The sequence below is a fragment of the Phalacrocorax carbo genome, chromosome 4, assembly GCF_963921805.1.
Source record: "Phalacrocorax carbo chromosome 4, bPhaCar2.1, whole genome shotgun sequence".
Lineage (NCBI taxonomy): Eukaryota > Metazoa > Chordata > Aves > Suliformes > Phalacrocoracidae > Phalacrocorax > Phalacrocorax carbo.
This window is the reverse complement of record NC_087516.1, coordinates 36,202,727-36,211,248: the sequence shown is the minus strand read 5'-3', so window position 1 is coordinate 36,211,248 and position 8,522 is coordinate 36,202,727.

The window sequence follows — 8,522 nt, the reverse complement described above, 5'->3', positions numbered from 1 at the left end:
TATGAAGGTTAGCCTCTGATTTTTTTTTTCTGGTGTTTGCCCTTTATTTGTGGCTTGCTAGTAGACAGTAGTGTTAATCATAGGTTTTTGTATTTGTGTTTTTGTCCAGAATATTTCAAAGACCTTCTCTGTCATTACCCTATATTTGACATAGTCATTGGAATAAAATAAATGGTAGTAACTGTTTCAAAGAAAACTATCACAAAGAGCTTGCATTGTGACAGTTGTCCTGAGCTTGTGGGGGCACAGCTTTTGTGAGGCATGAGAAGGAAGATAGGCACGTTTGAAGAAATAAGGCAAGAGAGGTACGTAGTTCATGGGCATATCGATCTGGGTAGCTTAAATATTTTGTATGTTTTGAAGCTGAGAAAAAACCCTATTTATTGTGAGCAGTGTATATACTCTGATATGTTTTGAGGTTGATTCAATATATACCTTCAGTATATTGGTGCTCTATGTGGTTTATCCGGCTGGATTACATTATGTGTTCAAGGCCATGAGTACTAAGTAGTACTTCAGTTTCTTACCTTTTCTCTTCTTCCCTTATCCATTTTGAGTGAAAACACTCTTGTGCTTGTTACCCTTCTCCCCCACCCCCTGCCTTTTCCTGGTGAATCCGGTGATGTCTTTTGATTTTGCAGCTGGGAACACATAGCATATTAGATGTTTTCATTTAAAGAGTTCCTTCATATACAGTTTGCATATGCTTTTTCATTGAGTACTGGCAATCTCAGATAGTGGATCCTTCAGTGCACTTCAACGGAAGAAGATTCAGAAATATATGAATTTCTGTATCAGGTCAAACCTATGATCAGACTCTGAGTTTCCAGTGTCAAAAATCAGATATATCATAGAATGTCCTGAGTTGGAAGGGACCTGCAAGGATCATAAAGTTCAACTCCTGTCCCTGCACAGGACAACCCCAAAATTCACACCATGTCTCTGAGGATTTTGTTTGAATGCTTCTTGAATATTGTCAGGTTTGGCGCCATGACTCCTTTTAATTCAGGCCAGGATACCGTTGGCCTTCTTGGCCACAAAGGCACATTGCTGGATCATGGTCAGCCTGCTGTCTGCCAGCACTCCCAGGTCCTTCTCAACAGAGCTGCTTTCCAGTAGTTCAGCCCCCAGCCTGTATTGATATGTGGGGTTGTTCCTCCCCAGGTGCAGGACCTTGCACTTGCTCTTGTTGAATTTCATCAGGTTCCCCCCAGCCCAGCTCTACAGCCTGTTGGATGGCAGCACAGCCTTCTGGTGTATCAGCCACTCCTCCCAACTTGGTATCATCAGCAAACTTGCTGAAGTTACACTCTGTCCCTTTGTCCAGGTCATTGATGGATATTTTAAACAGGACTGGACGCAGCACAGACCCCTGGGGAACACTACTAGTGACAGGCCTCCATCCAGACTCTGCTCCATTGATCATGACCCTCTGAGTTCTGTTGTTGAGCCAGTTCTCTGTCCACCTAACTGTCCACTCATCTAACCCACACTTCCTTAGCTTGCCTGTGAGGATGCTATGGGAGACAGTGTCGAATGCCTTAATGAAGTCGAGATAAACAACATCCACTGCTCCCCCTGGAGAGGATGGAGGTGAGGCTGACTGGCCTATAGTTTCTCAAGTACTCCTTGCCCTTTCTGAAGATTGGAGTGACATTTGCTTTCTTCCAGTCCTCGGGCATCTCTCCTGTCCTCCATGACCTTTCAAAGATGATGGAGAGTGGCTCAGCAAGAACATCTACCAGTTCCCTCAGCACTTGTGGGTGCATCCCATCAGGGCCCATGGAATTGCGAGGACCTGGGGGTTCTGGTCAACAGCAAGTTGAACATGAGCCAACAGTGTGCCCTGAAAGCCAAGAGGGCCAACCGAGTCCTGGGGGGCATCAGGCACTGCATTGCAGCCGGTCGAGGGAGGGGATTGTCCTGCTCTGCTCCGCGCTGGTGCGGCCTCACCTCGAGTGCTGGGCGCAGTTTTGGGTGCCACAGTGGATTAAGGATATAAAGCTACTTGAGAGTGTCCAGAAGAGTGCCAGGAGGTTGGTGAAGGGTTTAGAGGGGAAGCCATATGAGGAGAAGCTAAAGTCACTTGGTTTGTTCAGCCTGGAGAAGACGAGACTGAGGGGAGACCTCATCTCTGTCTGCAGCTTCCTCACAAGGGGAGGAGGAGGGGCAGGCACCGATCTGCCCTCTCTGGTGACCAATGACAGGACCCAAGGGAATGGTGGAAATATGTGCCAGGGGAGGTTTAGGTTGGATATTAGGAAAAGGTTCTTCCCCCGTAGGGTGGTGGAGCACTGGAACGGGCTCCCCAGGGAGGCAGCCACGGCACAAAGCCTGATGATATTCAAGAAGCACTTGGACAATGCCCTCAGACACATGGTGTGAATTTTAGGGTTGTCCTGTGCAGGGACAGGAGATGGACCTGATCCTTGTGGGTCCCTTCCAACTCAGGACGTTCTATGATCCTATGTCTCCATTATACTGAGATCTTCTCATGTGTCCCTTCAGATCTTTAAATACTTGTAGGGGGAGGATGTGCTTAACTTTTTTTAGGCAAGTGATTGCTCTTAATTTCAGTGGAAGTCATATGCTTATAGGAGACTGAGCTCTGGATCAATGGGGTTCTGGGGTTTTTGTTGTTGTTTTTGTTTTTACTTTTTCTGCCTGGTTTACTGGAAGGGTGACTTGCTCTCCAAGGTGCTGTTGTTCCAGACACCAATTGCTAGATCCTGTTTTATTGATGTATTGCAGGTTGAGCTTTAAGTCTATCTACACTTTTTTTCCTCCCCTATAACTCTCAAAAAATATATGATCTTAAAGGCAATACTGAATTGTTGCTTGTGACATAACGCTGCTGCCTAGTTTCTTTTGTGTGACTGCCTTTAAGAAAGTAATTCACCCATTTCCAGACTATGTGTACAGTTTTTGTTTTACCTCCTTAGAGCCCTTCTGTTTTTTGATACCAGACCAAGATGACCAGCTGAGCTGGATTGAGGCTGGAGCCTTTTATCCACTTAATAAACATATATTCCCGTCAGTGAAGTAAAGGCTATTTTCTTTTCCTCTCCCTGGTTTTAAGGCAACTTACATATAAGAATATAATCTTGGGACAGGCTTCACTAGGCAGGCTGAGCACCTTCTAAATAAGAAAATCTTGAAATTAAAGATTTATTGTAATGAAACAATATGAAAGTGAGTAAGATGAGTCTAAGATAATGACAGATTTCAAACTGCATATCTAGTTATAGTGCGTTCTGCTCATTGTTTTGGCTTTCGTAATAGTTCTAGCTATGAAAATGGATTTTTATAAATATGTATGACATTTGAAGTTGGTTTTTTTCTTCTCCTTGAAGCTTCCATATAAGAAAATAATTACTTTTAATAGCTTTTCATAGCTTTTCTTGTTTTGTTATAAGATCATTGGTGTTACAACTTTTCTTACCTGCAGATATACATCCTTTGATTTAATGGCTGTGCTATGAATTTATGTATAAAGTAGCCTTCTCAAAATCATAATGTAGTGTTTTTTGGTTTGTAGTATGACTAACCATACTGTTTGAAGCAGGCTCTTGCTCTCTAGATTAGTATTTAATTTGATTTTTGTGCCAAATGTTATCTTTCTACCCAGTGCAATCTGAAAGAGTATAACCATTATTTTTTTTTTTTTAATGGAAGAAGTGGCAGGGGAGGGGTAAGCTGTGTGAACTTTCTTTGTATCGCTCAAGTTTTTGAGTGGGTGGGGACAAAAATTAGGCATCAGAGGAGTAGTGTGGTATACAAATTCATCACTGCATACCATGCCACCTCACTAGCTTTGGCCAATGAAACTCCTGTGCCTGCAGCACAGCATCATTTTCCCTTGACGTTACCAAAAGGCACGCTTCCGAACTCATGTCAGAATATTTTTGGATGTCAGTTTTCTATTTTTGTCTCCCAGTACATTCCTGCCTTAATGGAAGGAATAATTTTCCTGACAATTTGGCAGGCTGAGAGTTGAAAAATAAGTTATAAGTAGCAAGTATTTAACACCAATTCATCCTTCCTTAAACTCCTGGAGTGTTCTTTTGCAGGCTGCAGAACTAGAATAAACCCTGCTAGAGGCAGAAACAAAAAAACCCTCTTCAGAGTGTGCATTTTAAGCCATAAATCTGTCCTATTTCAGAGCGTAGTCTTTGTCATGATAAACTGTACTAGACCACTGTGAAGTTTAGACAGTAACAGCTTAGGAAGCTAAAGGGAGCTTGAAAACCGCTTGCACATGTGGAACAGCATGTATTTAAACTGGCTGTCCAGAGGTGAAAGGCCAGAGTATTCCCTACTGCACAGCCTGTTTTCTATTTCAAAACACATGGGTATATGGGAAGTATTCTTGTAACAACTGCTATTTATTTTAAAACCACTTCCCAAAACAATAAGATATGACTGGTTGTGTACAGTTTGAAGATTTTCCTAACTGCACAGTCAGGGAGAAAGAATGGTTAATAACTTGGATCCTGGTGAACTTTTCATATCAGCTTTTGGTTAGTGGATGTCTGATAAATTAGCAGGACCCTTAGATTTTCCTGGCAAAGGAGAAATCCTCTTTCCTTTTCCTAGCTGGTATGACAAGCAGCTCTGGTATTCTTCTCGTGCACCTGGCGAAGAGAGGAGGAGTGGGGCTCTGGTGCTGTACCCCTCTCCCAGGCATTAGAAACTTCTAGGCTGGAAATACATGAGAGGTGGAGAAGGAAATTCCTACAACTCCTCCCTACCCGCCCCAGCTTCATGGTTGTTTTGAAACAGTGATTTGGCTCAACTGTCTTCTCATTTTAAACTTTCAGTTATCATTTTCACATAGCTTTGGTACTTTTCCTTACGGCTTAGGTTCTGAGTAGCAAAATGCAACTGATTATCATCATCTTAAATTTTCTGTCAGCAGGCTTGGGATGCCAGGAATGTCCTGTCTTGTATTTTTTTTTTTCTTCTCATTAATCTTTCAAGGGTGATAAATTTGTTCTGAAAATACTGCAGAAACTGAAGAATTAAGCCTACTCACCTTCTCCAAGAAGCTTCCTACTTAGCAAGTGGGGAGCAGGTGTCTTGGAGCCTTTAAAAAACTATGTTAAGGACCTGATCTAAATCAACAAGCAGATAAGTGAAAAGTAAGTTTTTTCTGAAATGGAATATTTCAGAACTGTTTCATAAACTTCTAAGCAAGTTGAAAATAACTGGAATCTGCTATTTAAAAAAACCAACTTGTTTCACTAATTACAGTTATTTTCTTTTGAGTTTTCATCTTACCTGAAATTTGTACATTGATTTTTCTTGTTTTCTTTTAATTTTCAAAAAAATGTAGAGGAGGAGTTGGGGACATATATAAAATAGTGACTGGTGTTCCAAAAAATTCGGAAGGTCATTTTGAATGGAACGAGTTGCTTAAGTCGCATTAAGGCACTGAAGAACTGTTCACCTTCATTTTCAAAACTCATGCCTATAACTTGTTTGCAGACTGACATATGAATGTATTGACTTTCCATCTGTGTTACTAAGATTCTGATTGGTTACCTGAAGTGTTGCTTCTCTCATAGTATTTCTACTGTGCCTTTGCCTGTTTTACAGGGGTTAGATATTGTTGTGACTAGGGAAGGAATTTGTTACCCTTTATTAGTTTCTTTCTGAGCCTGCTGTAATGTCAGCCCATAATTTAATGATGGTTCCTAGCCAAAAAGTAAGATGCAAAGCACTTCTCAAATTTCATGCTTAATTACTTTTACGAGAGTTGAATGTGTTTTGAGAGGATGTGTTTTCCTGTGGTGTGTGGAAAAGGTTTTGCCCTTCTGTTCTGACAGCCTGTAGAAGTTCTGATGGAGAATCTTGAAGCTGACTGTGATGAGGGAGGTGGGTTTTTTTTTTTCTCTTCAGCTCATTCGCTTATCAGTGGTTTTGCTCCCTTTAATAGCCACAGTCAAGTGTCACCTCCAAATCTGGCAAGCTGATGCCTTTTTTGGTTTAAAGTTAAAGCCCTGCAAACTGAATAAGATCATTCCAAAAGAGTAAAGTTGGAATGAAGTTAGTAAAGCTCTGTGCCAGCAGATAAGTCCAGTATGTTTTATAAATTAACGTGTTGAAAAATAATTTTTTAAACACTATAAGGTAGCTGCTAAACAACTCACTGATGTGCTTGCCATTCAACATTACCTGAACAAATAATGCATAGAAATTGTTAGATTTATGAAATCTCTTTCAGGATACATATTGTAGAGCAGCACTCGGGAAACAGTTAAAATACTTTATTAGGTGTGTAATGACATGTATCTACAAGACCATAACATAACACTTCAGACATCCAGCATTGCCTCTAATAAAAGCACAGTCTCATTCTGTATTTCTACAATAATTTGCCGTTTCTTGATTTCATCTGTTATTGTATGCATTTAGCTATCACTTAATTTTTTTTTCCACATAGAAACTTTAACCTCCTTGTCTTTTCCAGAGAAAAGCTTATCATATTTATTAAAGGGATGGTGAAGAGATCAAGTGGGATCAAGAGACTTATCTCCTGTTCTTTCCAAACCATAGGGGTAAAGTGTGAATGTTACAGCTAGATTATTTTCAGTGGCTGGTGGTGATTCTTACAAATGAGCTTTCCTCTGGTGTGGCTCTAAACAGGCATGAATGTGTGTTCTGGCAGCTTATTGCCCCATATACCACTAACAAACAGATGTTGCTGCTGTGCCTGTGGGCCCTGGTAGAAGTGGATGGGAGTGCTTTTTGATGGCTTTATTACTGTTTGTCTGAGACACTTTGCAGTAGCTGGGGTAGTTTTTCCACCCCAGCCATCTTGGGAGGCCAGAGACTGTAGAGCATCAACTACTGTTATGCTTTTCCTGGGTGTGTTGGCTGAAAATGGGAGGTGTGCCTGTGTCTGTGTAGGCCAAAATAAATGTATGAGTGCTTTTAGTATGCCAGTGGTAGCTAACCAGACATCTTTTCTTGTGCTGGGTCATGTGATACAAGTCAAGTATTGGCAATGCACAGAAGGGGCTAGCTGACAGTCCTGGAGGAAGTAAGGTGATGAGGATTAGGGAAACAGGTGGTGGGAAGTGATGGAGGTAACATCAGCGCTTCTGAGGGGGTATGTTAACTTATAATTCAGAAAATAGCAGTAATTTTAGATCCTTAGAAGCTGTTGGCTGAGTCTGTTTCAGATGTGCCCCAGTCAGCTGCTTCTCTGTATGTTTGTCTTGGACATTGCATCCTTTCTTTTTGGACATGCGGTTTGTTATTGCTGTCCAAGTCTCAGCCCTGGGATGTGAATTACTGTATCCACACTACTCAGAGACTAAAACTGATGCAGAATGCTGTGGTATGTTCCTGTTATGTTACTTTGTAGGAGTATATGCTGTAATTGTAAAAGTGGGATCTTTAATGTGGAGCGACTACAAGCCCTGCAGAATTAGCCGCCTTCCACTCCTCAGGTAATCAAGATAAAAGGTAAACTATAGGGAAAGGAATGTTTGTGTGGAGATTACCTATGCTGCTGCTGGAGAAGGAGCTGATTTTATCTGGTAGCACTTGATGTGACAGAAATGTCAGGGAATTTTGCAAAGTTCAAGACTTTAAGAACAGATCCATAATGTAATTTGTGTGACTAGAGAAACCTGTCAGACAGGAGGGAGTAGCAATGCTACTTTAGGAAAAACTGCTGTTTGAAGAGATTAACATTTCTTCTAGCCATTCCTGGATGATAAGGGAAAGCTTGTCCTTGGAGTGGTAGAACAGTCAGTTCAAGATCCTGTGTGTAGCGGTAAGTATGTATCTCCCCATGGAAACACTTATGTTTGTGTATGTTTTCTCCCTTCTTCTAGTTTATTTTTGTCAGTGGAAGTTTATATCTGGAAAAGATCTGAACTGAAGTTTTCAAGAAAAGAACACTGATTTCTTGGCAAAGATTAAAAAGCTTATGCTTGTATGGTTATGATTTGTATTTTATTCCTGGTCTAAGCTTTAGTCTTCCTCTAGGTGATCTTTAACGCAGATTTTTTTTCTTTTCTTTTCCTGTCTATAATTTTAAAACTATTATCCTACTTTTGACTTATTGAGAATGCCTTCCACTGTGAATAACAGATAATAAAAGTCTGGGGATGCTACTACTATCCACAACGTAGACAGTAGCATGTCCTTATAGAAGACAGAGGTAAGGTGGGAGCCAAAGCTGCCCATCCTCTCTGGGGTGTCTTCTGAAATTTCTCCCAGTTTTCATTCTAAGCAGTTCTCTTTGGTCCGTGTCTTTACCCTCAGCTGTAAAATAGTGCTCTTTCTGGGGCTCTTCAGATTAAGCAGAACAGAGCAAAGTGCTCATATACAACTGTACTCCAACAGTGTGAATGCCACTGAGAGCGTGTCCCTGGTGTTTCCCTTGGGCTTGCTGGAGGTTTTTGGAGACATGTAGGTAATAGGAGACCATAAGGAGTTGGAGTATGGTCCATGGTGGCTTATTCTGTATCACTGAAGCTGACAGGTTTTTCCATCAACTGCTCTCT